The sequence below is a fragment of the Agrilus planipennis genome, unplaced genomic scaffold (genome assembly GCF_000699045.2).
Source record: "Agrilus planipennis isolate EAB-ADULT unplaced genomic scaffold, Apla_2.0 scaffold98, whole genome shotgun sequence".
In the NCBI taxonomy this organism is placed as follows: Eukaryota; Metazoa; Arthropoda; class Insecta; order Coleoptera; family Buprestidae; genus Agrilus; species Agrilus planipennis.
Window position 1 is genome coordinate 492,499 of NW_020438866.1, and position 17,095 is coordinate 509,593.

The 17,095-nt window shown below is 34.8% G+C and overlaps 1 protein-coding gene across 3 annotated transcripts in view; it reads right to left on the minus strand.

The window, feature by feature from the left end:
- LOC108737007 (transcription factor Ken-like) overlaps nt 1-17,095 on the minus strand; it is a 335,172-nt gene that overhangs the window by 227,285 nt on the left and 90,792 nt on the right. For 2 of the 3 annotated variants that reach the window (XM_025975837.1, XM_018469645.1), the window contains one exon: nt 2,122-2,154. The gene's annotated coding sequence lies outside the window, so the exon portion shown is untranslated. Of the gene's footprint in view, nt 1-2,121; nt 2,155-2,287; nt 2,381-17,095 lie in introns of those variants that run through there. The other variant, XM_018469647.1, reaches the window with a different exon arrangement.

Below are 17,095 nucleotides of genomic sequence, written 5' to 3' on the forward strand. Positions count from 1 at the left end.
AATGGACATGACTACGACTCCACGAACGAAGCTGACGGCCATGTCCTACGAGACCTTAATCTTTATTTCTTTCTCAAAAAAAGCATGTTTCTTCTATATATTGTTCTATATTAGGTTAGACCGGATATTAAAGTACAAATCGGTACAGGTAGATCACACGCCAGAGGCAGGCCGCATAGTTGTAGAAGTTGTAGCACGATTAGCATCAACAGCTCATCATTTCGGTGTGAGCTATGCTAAACAAATTAAAACTTTTTTAAAAACTCATAAATTATCTTTAATTAATTCCTTCCTGAAATGCTTGACAATCAATTCTATTTATTCCATGACCATTAATAAATCCTCTAGGCTCCCAAGCAAGTTGCTAACATCTTTATCAAGTAAAAAATATTTCTTGCGGCGATCGAAAAGCAACTTTTTATCAGAAACTGGCAATTAATTTATTGAAGTTCCCGTATTATTTAGAGTAAGATTTATACGCTCGCTGTTCCGACGAAGATACGCGCATTAAGCATTATGGTAACACAAGATAATAGTACCAAAGCAAACAGAACCACTGGTATAGCTAACTGTTTCTTCGTTATGTGTCCCGTCTCGTCTGTCTGTTACGTTTCAGCTGAGATTTATCGATTAGTTAAAAGTTGCAGTGGCAGTTGTTAAGTGGTTGTGTGGAGCTTTTCACTCGTATAAAATACGATTCTAAGCTCAATGGAAACGTGTCCTGTTTGTTACACGAACGTATACATCTATACATATGTGTCCCCTTGTTATTCGGCTTATAAATCTCTGCGAAGACGAGACACTAATAAATGACGCCGGTATTTTTTGGGAAATGACTGATTTTAATTTCACAATTGCTTGAAGGTAAAGAACAGACGATAAGCCAAGATGTTCTGGCTGCTCAAGATCTCTACATCAATATTATTAGAATATTCCTAGAAGAAGATAGCATCGAGATCACGCCTGTAACGTTTGTCGAAGATTGAAAGGGTGAGTGCTTCACAATTAAATAAACAGACCATTTTTAAAGTTATTTGGTCAACTGTTAGAGAAAATAAATCTAAAATCCAAAACTATACGCGGCAATGTAATCGAGGAAATAAAGCACAAAATAAAGCCAAACCTTCGAATTTTTGTACACTAAGTCGGATTAAAATGCAATTTTCTGCATTCGATTCGTGAGGCCGTCTACTAACTTTTTGATAATAGATCAATTTACCTACAAAAATGCTTTGGTGCTTATGACAAATGCAGTCTTATAAGTGTATTGCAAAGTTGTTATAAAATAAATCGGCCAATAATGATAGACATAAGTCCAATTTTGTAACATGGGGGTTTTGAGGGTTGTTGAATACGAATACGTAGTTGGCGATGACCTCCAAGGTACCTACCTCCCTTTAATTCATTGAAAATTAATTGAAATTAGTTACTCGGATGTTTTGTACGACCCTTTGGGAATTTTGAGGGTAAAAAATTGGACTTATTGCTATCATTATTGACCGATTCTTTTATAACAACTTTGCAATGCACTTATGACTGCATTTTTCTTATGTACCAATGCATTTCTGAAGATGAATTGATCTCTTACGTTCACAAATATTGTAGAACCGACTTACTCTACAAAATTCGAAGGTTCAGTGCCTCATTTGCTCGAATAATGTTTTTTACAAAGTACACAACGTTCATCAGCCTCACATTAAATGTTTCCGTTTTCTTTCTCGAGAAAGTAGGTTATTTCGGTGTAGTTCTAATTCGCAAACTGCCCTTATTTAATTTCATTTTTATACCTGTTTCTCCATCAGTTTTTTCAGAATTAAAAGACGTTGTTCGAGCAAAAAACACAAACACACTCCATAATAAGTTCGCCTGCCGTGCAATTATTTAACTTTTTACCGAAAATCGACAGATTTGACGCCGAATTAAAATTAGGACAAAAGAAATGAATGTATAATTCTCATATAGCCACTCCGTATTCCCCTGGGTTTGAAAATATGAATGCCTTCGTCATAAGTTTTACAGAAAAACACATCCAACTAATTAGAAAGCCTTACAGCTCAAACGGCTGTAATAGTTTTCTTGAACACTCAGTAGAAAAATAATGTAAAACCAAAAGTCACTTACCCAACAACTGCTTGATTTATTCCTGCTGGCACTCTGAAAATAAAACAGTAAATAATTATTAAAAATCATAAGTACCTATATGTAAAATTCAAAAATAGACAAAACGATGAAGGAGCGATTGTCTATCACTACAGAAATAATCTCGGAAGATAATAAAGTAACTCACCATATATTACATCATATCATGTTATCGTATTATATAATCTATTCTATATACATTCTGTACAACGAAGTTGAAAACTGATTTGCCGAAGAAAGCACATATATGCATAATTTCAAGCCACATTCTACAGTTAAATTAATGTTAAACCAAACAACATATACAATGCAGACTGCGTGCTGTATTTTGATAATTTAAACTTAATTGCAATCAGTTAATAAAAGCGACATTTACACCGTTCGCCTATAAACGCGAGCACGCGGCTCCGACCCGGCTCAAACAGGTTCATAACATTGCACAATCGCAAAGAGGATACAGTATAAAGTGCATGCGCCGTTTAAAAGCTTAAGTCCCTTCCATCATCGACTGACACGGACTGACGATAAGAAACAGCATTTGAGGTAAACAAGCAGAAAAAAGGTCCAATTGTAGATTATATCATTATGTGGTTAAAATTATAAGAGAACTCATGTTTCATATTACGTATTTATGGTAAATACTACGATATTTATAAAAGATTCCACTTTGGCCATTAATATTAGTTACTTACTTGGAATTATTAATTAATTGCTACTTTGATACTTTGATGTTGTAAATGTTACAGATTTTAATAGTGCACATGCGATTTTCATTCTACGCATGTGAACACTGCTGTCAATGTTGATAATGTAAAATATGAAATTTGTGCCATTCCTATAAATTAACGTAATTAACGAATTAACCGTAAATGTGTAATTTAAATTTAAACTAGCAGTGTGTTTTTCAATTTAGAGATATAAAAATAGCACGTTGCTTCTTCCCTTTCTCGGTATTTATAAAAAGCTTTTTGGAAATACTGCGTTACTAATTGCATCGTTACGTAAATTACTCCAATATAAATCAATTAAATCTGTGTAACGAAAGAGAGATGAATCTAACTAATAACTACTATTTTCTTTTTAATGAGAACAAAAAGAATGTAATTTTTATATCTTCTTGTCAAATTGAAACTTTATTTATCAGTAACGGCCTGGTTAGCGTAAATGATCAAATTTATTAATAAGAAAAGAACTACTTTGAACTAATTCAGGTTAAAAAATTGTACATAATAAATAACTCTTGATGTGAATTAATTCGGTGTGGTTTTCTTCTTATCAAATATTAAATACACTTTGGCAGTGGAAGGCCACGGATGAAAAAGCATTTCACATTTTGAATACGTACGTATAGTCAATACTTTTATGAAAGTAAATAAAGAACTCGGTAGTTAATTCAATTCAATTTCCTGTTCTATTGTTTTTGCTGATTTTCCATTACCGCAACGTTAATTGGGGCAGTTAAATTTGCATAAGAGACAAGATATACACTGAATATTAATTAACACGTAATAGTAAAGAGCCTAGTTCAGTTTTTTCGCTACAATTACTGTGGCAATAAGAAATTTTCCTTCGATAGCGTTTGAGTCATTCCTTAGTGTAATAATTATACACCAGCTTGTCGAGTGCAAATTAGAATTAACGCTAAATATTTCCATATCATTATCTTATCTTTAGGTAATAAATCTGTTATCGGTAATAGGTAAACAAATAATAAAATATTTGAAGAATTTTAAAATTTTGCCAAGGATTTGCTAAAATCCTTGGGGGTAAGCAAGTCTGAATTTGTTAATTTCCTGTTAGGTATATTAAAGATCATTCTGTTAATTAATTCTTTGGTGCTTAAAAGAAAATAAATTAGAAGCAGTTGCTTAAAGCAAGAAAGAAAGAATTAAAAGTTTATTTAAACGTTAAATTAATAAGAAAACTTACCGACGAGCAGAGAGTGATGTGAGAAATTTAAAAGAAAGTTACAAATAAAAGGAATCTATCAAAAATTTTCCTGCATTCTAACAATTTCCTGGCACATCGTGTACATCACTCGACACATTCGAGTATGGTTACCGCCAGGTAAAATATGGTAAAAAGAAACCAATCTTTAAGCACGAAGTTTTCTATCCAATAAATAACTTTTACTTGTTGTAAATAGCGCACTGTGCGTCTTTAATAACAAACCTTAATACTTTTTTAATGATCGAAAAACGGAAAAGTGTACCTTCTTAATTGAAATCGTTAATTAAAAAGGCGAACAATGATTGGCTTCCGAAATATACAAGATCTCGTTATACAAAACCTACTATTTGCTGGTGATTGCGCAGAATTCCATTGGCAGGCCGAATTACCAGTCGAGCATTATTAAATTAACGGACCCATATTCTTAATGCCTGCCACAAAAAAAATCATAATTGGGGTCTATACGTGAAAGCTCGACGCGTCCGAGAACTTACGCCGCCACTTGTTGAATGGTTAAGCCCACCTTCGAAATCTCATACAATGAATGAAATATTAAATAAGATTCTATTTTAAGTTCTGCATCGGAAATTTATCAAAATCACCAGGCGCCGATCGCGATTTCGATCTCATTAGATCTCGAACGAGTTTATGTAACATCGTGTAATGCTACCTATACTTGGATATACTACTACTACCACTCATACTTTTATATTATATAAACTACCTCTCTAGAAGCTTTATCGATTTCGTCAGTGATTTATTATTGAGACTGTGAATGGTGCGCTGATGAGATCCAATGAGATCGAATTTGCGATCAGCGCTTGATAGATTCGATAAATTTCTGACTAAACTCTTAAAATAAATTGTTCTTATTAAAATTGTTGTATCACGTAGATATTTGTACTGCATCGTCGATTCAGTTAGGCAGGTCGATTGATACCTTAAAGATCTTGCATAGCGCATAAAATACTTCATAAGCAGCAAATATCTGCTAGATGGCGTTATATTACCTATACTTGGAGACAGCAAACTTTTGCTAAGCAACTCCATAACAAATAATGATGAACTTTGCTTTGAGAACTGTAATATTAAAGATTAAAGTATGGCAAGAATTCTTGATGCCTTTAAGCTAAGAGACATAATACACCTATATATGTACCTATCTATGTGTACAGGTACAGAATGATGACCGTTATATAATTAGAGCAGATATTCATTTGGTGAAAATGACGGCTTTATAGAGGTCGGGGCTCAATTGAGCAATTATTTTCAACTTACTGTGTACAATTTATGGTAAAATAATTGTATTTGCAATTTGCGGGCAAAATGGTAAAGCCATAAAATAAAGAACGTCAGTGAGCGTTTGAGACCGAATAGTGAAGATAACTCTTCCCTACGTATGTCGAGATCATTTCTAGCTATAAATCTTGTACACAATTTAAAATTAAACCCCGTGTAAACTGCAGCCAGATAATGCCCTCAATCCAAAGCATACGAATTGCTTTTATATTACTGCCTATGCTGTTTAGACAAGAACGAAGCATTTTATGATAACTCATAATTCACAGTCCCTCGTTAAACGTCCACGTCAATAACATATATTCCACTTATTGTACTTACATATCGTACAGTTTAAGACAAATTGAAATTCTAACCTAAGATACTTCTCACGACTGAAAGGAAGTACATGCACGGTAAATCCTCTTTGAGGAGTCCATAAAATTGTACTTAAAAGTCAAACTGTTGTATTAAGTATCTGTAAGAAACGATAATGTAAATCTCACGTAAGGTATAAATCTGCAATTACTATTCCGAAAAAAATTCAGACCTTTTCAACGAGAGCTAAGGTCACGGAAACCGTAAATTTAACCGTAAAATAATGGTAAAGATCTATTCGATAGAAGCTTATACGACAAATGGTTTGCAGATGCGATAGGTACGAGTGTACCCACAACAAAAGACATTGCAACAAGGTACGCAAAAAAGAGATGCCTTCACATAAAGGTTAACGAAAGCTCTAGCAAAAGTGGTAGTTAAAATTGTATACGTATACATATGTGTATATTTAGCTTTTACTACTACTTATAACCGCTGTTATTTGTTCTTAGATAAACAAATTTAGTGCCACATTAACACATACTTAACCTAAACATGAGTATACTGCTGTATGAATCAGGAGAACAAACTACGAATAAAAGTGGGTAATCTTTGGACACGGCGATACGATAACTTCGCGATGTAAAATGTCCACAGTATTTAGGTCATTGAAATTGAACATTGGTATTGTTTCATGGACAAACGACACGACGTACGATGGACGCAGCGAGAACGCAAGAACCGGACAACTAACGTCGGCATGATCCCAAAGTTGAGCAGCTTCAATGGTAAAGCTGTGCCTAACGATCACGCCAGCCGAAGGTCGTGATTAAAGGTTGTGATTAAGGTCGTTCTGTGGTCTAAACGTCTGACGCGACCAATCCAAACCACGGTGCATACCGACTGGACCCAGCGGTCAATGGTATCATTTAAAAGTCTTCACTCAAGGCGATATATTAAGAAAGAGAGAGCAGCGAGTATACGAACGAGAATGAGATAGACATAACGCAGGGAAAGGTGCAACTTTTGTTACATCCAAAATTTTCCAGTATAAGTTTCAAACTAGTAAACAAAACCCAATTGTAACGCTATTTAAATCAAGAACACTGGCATTCAAATGAGTAATGCTTTGGAGAGAGAATGGAACGTAATTGTATATTAGGAAAGCCTAAAGGTGTTTTATGTGGTAAATAAATGACCCTATAACAAATTTTCATTTATAGATTTTAATGGCTTTACAACGTCAGGTATCACTTTTAGTTTAACAAACTCAAATTAACAGGCGAACCTGGTTTATCAGATCTGAATTAGATTTTAACTGGAGGGCTTAGTTAAGGTGTATTATGAAGCGGGACCGTTAGTTCTAGCATATAAGAGCTTAGAAGTAGTCAGTGTCGAATAGCGGAGTCCCATTGCTTGTCCGTCCTATTCCCGAACTACCTACCTACCTACTACTTACAACCACTAGTCACTAGTTCGGCGACTTCTACATTTGTAAATAAAGTGTAATCACTACTTTGCGGCGAATAATGAACCTATTACTCTTGTCATTATCTAACGAAATGTTTTTGTCAAAATATTACCATCTCTGATTGCAAACTTATGGGTAGTTAAAGTAATTTATTCAAGACAGTATTTTCATTACTGTGGATGCTACCGCTTAAACTGACCGTAGGTAGTTCAAATATTACAGTAATTACGACTTAGCTTTCTTGTAAAATTTGCGTACCCTCGTTATAATGACGCTGCAAATTGGATATTATTGACCTCAAATGAGGCACCACAGGCACTATTTAGGTAGTTAAACAAAAAACACGATGATAGGTGGTCTCTGCAATACAAACTCGCCACCATAACACTATTTTAACTTCTTTCATAACTGTCACATCTTTTGAACAAGGTATAGACCAAGTAACGAAGATGGCGTACGTCGCCTTTCCATTACATATTTAATTTATAATAAACATTTTGAAAAATTGATTCTATTGGTAACAATTTACAGGCAATGATGACCTCTTTCTGAAAACTTAAAAAAAAACCGATTTCTTGCAAACTCATCCGAAGTGTATTTAGTTCTTCTGAGTACTTACTTTTTACTTATTTTGATGAAATAATTATCTGTGTACCTTTTTTCTAAATTACAATATAAAATTATTGAAACCATGCACGTACTATGTTTAAATAACAGCACGAGTCTGGATCACTTTTGACCTGATCGGACAACGCGTCGCGACGACGAATTCTACGCTTGAGCCCTCAAGAACGTGCCAAGGGATGTTTCACGTGGAAAATTGTAATAACGCATAAATACTTGTAATTACAACCTAAGAAGGTGGGCGTCAAACCGGTCTTTGTCGAATTCATTAGTTAATGTAGTTTTCAGAAGACGATGACTAACCTAAGGAAAATATAAAACAAAAGAAAACGAAAGGACGTCATACATAGGTACAGTTCGTTTCCTGTTAGCAGAACAAGATGAATTATCACGACAGAATTTTATTCGAACTCTACAACTAAAGAAAAAACAATTTTGTTACATTAACCGTTCTGGAGAAGCAGTTATCTGTGTAGCGTTACGTTAGATCGATCTGGTGCAACTGTATGTATTACCCTACCTCATATTCGCGATCGGGTTCCGCGATTCAAGGTCGGAGGGTCACGTTACGCTGGAATCAACAGATAATATTGAAGGCAGACAGACCGCAATCGTAACACGCATGAAACTGATGCCTTGTAACTTGTAGTTTTAAAAAAATAACAATACAGAGAGATTTCAGTTTCATCAGGAGGATGAAAAGCCATACATGCGGAGGACGAACATTTTTACTCTTTTATACTTTTTGCCACCATATGATTAGTCAGACATTTCAGTCACCAATTTTCATTCATGAGGCTCTAGATAAAAATTTTCAGTCTCTCTCCAGTCTCACAGAGTCTTTCAGCATCTTTGAGAGCGTCTCTCACAGTCTTTCTCTCAGTTATTGCCTAGGTGTTTTTATGGATCTCTCACAGTCTCTGTATGAGAGTCTCGAACTATAAAATTGTTAATTCAGAGATTCGAGTCTCTTACAGAGAGAATGAATGGATAAAACTGAAAAATTGAGAGACTCGAGTCTCTCGTAGAAAGACTGGGATCTCTGAAATATGTTGCATTTAGAAAATTTTAACCATGTCTATCGAGACCACTTATTGGACAGACTGGACGAAGTGAGGATCTCTCTATGAGCGACTCGAGTCTCTGGTTCAGAGACGCTAAACAGTTTTTTTGACAGTCTCTCTCAGCGACACCAGAGAGACTCGATGAGAGACGGAGACTCGAGTCTCGCTTTCAGAGACTCTGAGAGACTGAAAATTTTTAACTCGGGTTGTTAAACATCAACATTGTAGATTACGTACAAGGTAACTGCTCTTCCTTTGTTTTGACTAATTTGGATTGAGCGTACAGGAATCACTACGAGAACTTGTTGAGTTTTTAGTTTCATTGTTAATTATTGCTGGTAGTAGTAGGAATTTTGCAAATTCCTAATACGTTTTAAGACCTTTGTAAAGGTAAATATGAAGAGGTATTGTACATATATGGTGGACTGTATTATAACTGAGAAAACTTTGTTGCTAACATCATAAAAATGTCGTCATAAGATCGTAAAGGGCGTGGGTTATAATTAGATACGTTTGACATTTTTGAATTAGCCAGAGTATACGCTTGCAAACGATATTCAAGAGGGGGTGCAAAGGTCATCATTACATTAAGTTAAAATGAACACCTCTTGCAGAGTAAGGATCGCGGAGCTTAGCGAACGCCCATTAACGTTAAAAAGGTTACGGTCTGATGGAGAAACGACCTCATCTGATGGGAGGCAATTTACAGAAATTACAGATCTACACAAGTACATACGTAAACGTTTATACAGGTAAGGTAAAACGTTCATCGAACAAAGAAATTACACTTTTCTTTGTCGGCATTTTTTTTATGTCACACAAAGAATATACTTTTATTAACCACAATTACCTGAAAATGTCACCTACTTGTCTGAAAGCTGCCCTAAACTAAGCGATTTCTCAAAATCTTTTGAACAAATCTGACATCTCTCAAAAACTTTAAATTGCATTTACTGGGTTTTTATTTCATAAATAAAAGATTTATTATTTATATGAAGGTATTTATATTAATTTTTCTATACCACGTCGTGTTTTTCAAAAGGTGACGATTCCATGTAGTAGAATATCTTTACGTCAGGTACTTAACTCGCCACAAGTGTATATTGTAGGTATGTACTATATCGAAAGATTCTGATAGGATTCAAATTTGACACAAGGAATAAAGAATGATTTGCTACCGTTATGGAGATCTAGATAATGCAATTCGTATATTAATTATATATGCCTCAAAACTAGCTAGTAAGGTAGATCATGTATTTTTTATAGCATCTGATTAGAAGAAATAGGCGAGATAGGTTGATACGACACCTTCTTAGACAAAAAGGTCTAGTCAGAGACATATTAGAGGCAGAAATTGGAGGTAAAAGGAATAGAGGTAGACCTAGATTAGATTACTATTTGCAAATAGTTAAGGATTTGGGGTGTTCTAGTTTTAGGGAATTGCGAAGATTAGCTTAGGATAGGAAAGAGTGGAGGTGCATGTCCAACCGGACTTAGGACTAACGACCTTATGATGATGATGATGTGATTGGTTCTTGCTAAAGAATACAGGTCCAAACGTTCAATGGTAGAGGGTTTCAACCGTCAATAAATCATATCTCCTTTACTATTCGTACGTACCATTTATTGCCTTCTCTGTTTTTCCCGGCGAAACGCAATGTTCCATAAAGTGTTTCCCAGTCGGTATATACACCAAGACAAAATTTAATAACATCAATTCAATTCAAGCACACACATGTTCACGTGGTGCAGAAACAGGTACAACATGTAAACTGGTAACAGTTGTTTTTTAGACACTTTCCATAAATTTCAGCGTTTTAAAAGAGTATTTCCTACTTGGTGCAGACTGTTATTAATTTAATTAACGGTACGGGTCGTGGCTGTTTTGGAAACGATGTCAATCGCGAATACTCTCTTTACGAGCCTTCTTTCGTCGCGAAACGAAACAGAATTTTTATAGTAAACTACATACTTTCATAACTTTAAGAGGATTGTAGCAACATTGTATGATAAAAACTTTATTTGCATAATTTGCTTTTGATTAATTTTGATTCCACTTGTTATTTGTAAATATTTGCAATGTAAAAAATCAGGAGACCAAATAAAGGAAAAAGATGACATAAGAGATAGAGAGAACAGAGGGCATTACGGAAGTCAATAAGAAGTAAGCGATATAGATTGGTAGAAGGACCTTCCTAGACCGAGCGGCTCGCCTAGAGGTTTAGCTCATTGCTTAGCATTCGGGAGAACGCCAGTTCGATTCCAGGTCGGTCTGCCCTGGTCCAAGTTTTTCTATGGTTTCCTTGGATCATAAGGCAAATGCTACGACAGTAAAAATATTCCACAGGAGAGCTATCACTCTCTTCCGTCTTCATTAGTTCATATCATCCTTGTCATCCCAAACACCAACACCACCCACCCGATTCCACAATTCCTGATAGGAGCCTGAATAGGGCCTTCCGCCCTACCTTCCGGTGTAATCCCAGCATTAGCAGCTATTGAGAAACCCGCAAAAATTTAATTTTTATAGACCTTCCTAGACATGAAGGATGAGTAGCCAGAGATATATCAGAAACAGAAACTGAAGTTAAGAGAGTCATATGTAGACCTATCGACCTACATAGATTATATTAATGGTCGCAAACAGTAGGTTGCTCTAGTTTTTGAATAATGGGAAGATTAGCTCAAAACAGGAAGAAGTGGAGGTCCTAGTCGAACTAGTCTTCAGTATGAAGACCTATGATGATGATACTATTCTAATGTGACCACTTAATATCAAGAAGGATACAATGTTCGACTTATGTACTTTTAATAAGTTTCAGTACCGCCGATCTACAAATAAGTAACGTAGAAAATTTGCATATTTATATCGTCGTTTAGTTTTATTATTATAACAATCTTATTAGTTGTCTTGACCATTCTCTCTTATTATTCGGCCTGTGGTTTTCGTGCATCGGACGACTGCTGAAATATTTACCTATACGTGACTGGCAATATAATAAATTGTTCGGTAATTGAGCCATCAGTCGGCATCGACGAGTTGCCGCTGCTCTTGAACGAACAGATAAATTAAAGATTCACGCTAAATTTTAATAAGGTGTTAACGAACTTTTGAACGTGTTTAGCATAAATGGAAGATGACCGTGGAATCGCGATTTAATATTATTTTTTCGTACTATATTTAGGAAAAACGAGTTTGGTAATCGTGCATCTATATTTGCGGAAAGTAAGTACCTATACAGAAAGTACATCGTAAGCAATTTTTCTACTGATAAATCAGCATTATGTTTGTGATATTTTACGTGAAAAAGGGCTATCATCGCCTGACTTTAAATAAATACGTAATGGCGTTGAATGTATAATGAATTTTCTCAGAAAGGCCACAAAAATTAATTATCTAGGTATATACCTATTAAAATCAATTTAATGTGATCGAAATTAAAGAAAGCAATAGGCAACAATTATAATTTGGACGCTGCAATTAATTAGGCAACAAGTTATATGGAGGAATATTTAATAGGTTTTGGTAGCACAAATTCTGTAATGAGGATTTTTTCAAAAATGGAAGTTTAACAAATTACGGGATAGGTAGGATTTTGATGGTGCTTATTAACTAAAACGGTAAATTAACGGTACCCAATGAATTTAGGCAATCAAATACTACATCAGGTGTATCATTATTGCGTATTTATAAAACATGAATTTGTAAGAATTTCCCAGTTGAAAAAGTAGCTTTTACGCCTGACAGGAGGTTTTAAAAATAAATTGCAATTAACAAATATCTAATATTGACTTCCGGTTTTATGACATAGGCAGCATTTACCGGGTGGTGCCTAAATTCCATTGGTTCTGCCTACCATAGCTGGTCAGCCGCTCATTTATGTACTATGCTTGAGCAGTACGAGTAACCAAGAGAATATAGGCACCTGCTTACCTTACGGCCTTTTTCTTGACAGTCTTCGTGGTGTCTACAATTCTAAATTAAAGTAATTGTTCAGTTATTATTTGGTGCATCATTTTTAAATGTAAATAAAGACTACACCTGCTAGGCAGATGATTAGTATGTTACATTAGTTGAAACTTAGACTCCATTAGTTACGAAGTGGTAGCTTCATAGATTACTTCCTATATACAAACAAATAAACAGACTATACATGAACAACATGAAGTTCTTTTACCTTTTTATAATATCCCCAGGTAAAAATGTTCAGTCTCTCAGAGTCTCTGAAAGCTAGACTCCAGCCTCCGTTTCTCATCGAGTCTCTCTGGTGTAGACTCTGGTGTCGCTGAGAGAGACTGTCAAAAAACCTGTTTAACGTCTCTGAACGTGACACTCGAATCGCTTATGGAGAGATCATCATTTCGTATCTCGTCTCTGAACGAGAGACTGGAATCTCTCAATAAGTGGTGACTCGATATACACGGTTAAAATTTTCATATTTCACAGATCCCAGTCTTTCTAAGAGAGACTCGAGTCTCTCAATTTTTCAGTTTTATTCATTCAGTCTCTCTGTAAGAGACTCGAATCTCTGAATTAACAATTTTACCGTTCGAGTCTCTCATACAGAGACTGTGAGAGATCCATAAAAACATCTAGGTAATAATTGAGAGACTGTGAAAGACTATGAGAGACGCTTTCAGAGACGCTGAAAGACTCTGAGAGACTGAAGAGAAAAAAAAAGAGAAAATTTTTGTCTAGGGATATCTACCTAAAACCGGCTGACTTTTCTTAGGGAGTACATTGATGGGTTAGTAAAATTAAAGATATAGCTGTTTGAAGATGCTTCAAGCTTTATGATACAATTTGGTGAGTAAATGATTCTACATTCGTATAAATCAACAAACGTCTATTATGAATCGCGTTAAAGACACAATCAAGCATTGGATATAGTGCGCATAGATGACCTGAGTAGTCATTTTACCACACTTACTATTACATATTATGCACCTATATGTACCTGTTATCGTAGAAATGCAGATCAGAACATGGATCATTACGTTTTAGATAGCGTGCTCTCATTTGATCGATCTATTCGTGCCTGTCCGGTGTGAAACAAGGTATTTAGCCGTAGGTGAGTGTGTGAGTGTAAGCGTATCTGGATTTTAATATAATCAGGATGATTGCGTCTGATGCGGCATTAGAACTAATGGGACCGGTCTTGCGATTAGGCCGCATCGCGTCGCTCGTCACGCATGTATTATGCACCACAATATTATTTAAAGTAAGGCTGCATGAGGTAACGACCTCACCTGTCGACATTTTCGTAGGCTCGGCTTACTTTATTGTTACTAACTGTCGAATGGTTATCAGTGAGAAGATTTTAGAGACTTGGGAAATTTCCGAAGATATCCCAGTCGACTAGGATCGCAATAAATATGCAAAATAATCGACAAAATTGCCGTTAAGTAGTAGAAATAACTATCGAACTCCGAAAAAATACCGTAAATTATCGGACGACCGCGGAAATAACTATGCAAAAATAAACGAGTTTGTGCCATGCCGATGGTTTAAATCGCACGAACCGAAATTAATTATGCACTAAAACAGAAATATAGGTAGGTACCTACCCGTAAACTTTCATGCAGTTATCCACTTTTGAATGTTTTCTAAACAAAAATGGTTTGCAATCATTTCACTTATAAAATATTAACGTTCCCTTCAAATGAGATTCAGGATCGCTACAACTACATTCTCTCTTAATGCCAGAACAATCCCTTTTAGAATGACTCGTTTAACATCCGATAAGAAGATATTTTCCATATCGATGATAATTTTATTCTGTTTTCTCGAACAAAATAAAATACTGATTTGTCTGCCATTCACGAGAAGTCACCTACTAAAAATAAAATAATTTTTCGACTTAATTTCTCCATTCGCTTAATGCAAATATTTGAGAACTTTTGGCAATTTATTTAACAAGAAAGTTGCAATTTAGATTTGCATTACGAAAGAAGATCTTCCACACTTTACCTACAGCATCGTATGTTAAATTTAATGAAGTGGCCTGAATTAGAAGAGCACTCCTTCATTAATACGTATTCTTTTATTACCCCATTTTAATCGTGTATGTATCAAATTTAAACTGAGTTAGTATGTTTTTCGGTCACACGCTTAAATTTCTTACAATTTAGAATCAAATGGAATAACCGGTTTGTTATTATTAAAAGCATTAATTTATTGTACGTCTTTAAACATTAGCAGTTAAATATAAGAGCACTGTTATTGAGTAAAATGAGCATTTTAGACAAATACTACTCAATATTTAAATCTTATTCAGAGAGAAAATACCAAATCTTTATGAAGCTATTAATATTATCAACCTGCCAAGTCAGCGAGCCGGGACTTGGGTCAAACAGGAAAAAGTTGAGTTGATGCTGTTAAGAAAATATACCAAGGGCAAATACAAAAATACTATTTAAGTGTAGAACGAAGTCATTTTTTTTAAGAAGTTGATGTGCGAATATTAGACATTTATATTACAAATCACTTATTTGCTTGTTAGTCAGTACCATAATTGCCTTCTCTACCTCTTTGATAAGGAAGTCGTTACAAATAAGAAATTAGGGAATTTTAGGGCACATTCCTCTTTACGCAAACTCTCAATATCTTAATTAATATTGCTTAATTAATGATTAAACATACATTTATATGCATTTTCCTCCAGATGATTTAATAACATTGAATGAGTCATCGGGGTTTGACGCCAACGAAACACAAGACAATCTGCTGCTTCTGATTTGTGCTTGTTTGTACCCGAAAGAATTCGAACACTTTTATTTCATAATGTCTGACGTTTAGTCAGTCCATCTTTCTTCGTAGTTCGTTCTGCTCTAACCTTCATTCTCACCTGAACGCCTCTTCAAGCGACGGCGTGAAGTTTAATGTAAACATGATGTATAAAAGAAACCTCACCTTTATTGGCTTTATCGCAAGAGTTATGCAAGCTCTCTTCCATCGCAAGTTCAATCGATTAATTCGTCTCTAACGCCTGTGCTTTGTAAGTATGAGGCCCGCTCAATAATAACGGATGGTTCTGCTTGAAACGTTAAATGGTTTATTTGGCGTTCAAGTTTTTGATAATTCTTTATGGCCGGGCAAACGATTATAACGAAATAAATCCTATGTGTACATAAGATATTTAAATGACTTAAAGAATCAATAGCCGCAGTCTCGGTGTAATCGAGAAGCACCTCTAAATAAATGGCACAAATTAAGCGGCCGCTTTAGGTGATTATGGCCATAAAGTAAGCCTACTTTTGCCTATAATGAAAAAGTATACTTCATTTATGAATCTTATATACACATACAAGTATTAAAGGCGTGTTAATTAACAACTTGATAATACGCATTTATTTACGTTCGTTTGAATATGCTGAAGTTGATGATCAACAAAACGGTTCTTTTTTTTGTGTACAGATAGTTTCAATTGTGTAAAATTATTAATCGTCGTTTTTTAAATAAACATTCCGGTGTCTCATTCCTAGAATTTCGTTTTCTTCGCAACAATAAAGAATATTATTCGTTCATAATTAAAGTCATGCTATACGTTTAATTTGTCCTCAATCATTAAAGGTGTAAAATTATTATTGGGCTTTAGCTAATTGTAATGCTGAAATGTAATGTGATAGGTACTTGTTCTTTTATTATTGACTTCTTGCCTCAAAGTATTATGACAAGGGTTCCTAAAATTAGTCTCTCATTCAAGTTACAAGGATTGTCACGTGATGGTGTTTTTGTTTTTTATTTAACTTTTCAAAAATATCAACAAAACTTTTGTTATTCTTGTTTTACGTAAATAAATATAAATTACGTATTCTATTAAGTCATTAAATTGGTAATTTCATACAAGCACGTGCCTATTTAAAATGTTAAAAAAGAAACTGGCAGCCGCCTTGAAAATATCTTATTATAAGTATTGTTCCATGCCTAAGGATCTGTGGAAAAAAATGTGTGAGCAATTTTCCTCGCTATTATTTAAACGAATTTAGTTCCAATCTTGGAGCAAAAAGTGTAGCATGCTAAATGAAGCAGATAGCAGACCTAATCACATAATCGTTTGCTAATTAAAAATTAACGATTAAATAATTTGCTGCATAAAACTCATTAAACTGCACCTAATCCATAATCTTCCTACCTGTAATTTCAATGATTCACAACCTCAATACCAAATGTTATCATCATATCGACTACGTTACTACAAACAACCAGTTTTTAATTGTATGTCATATGAAATTACTTAAGTTACTAAAC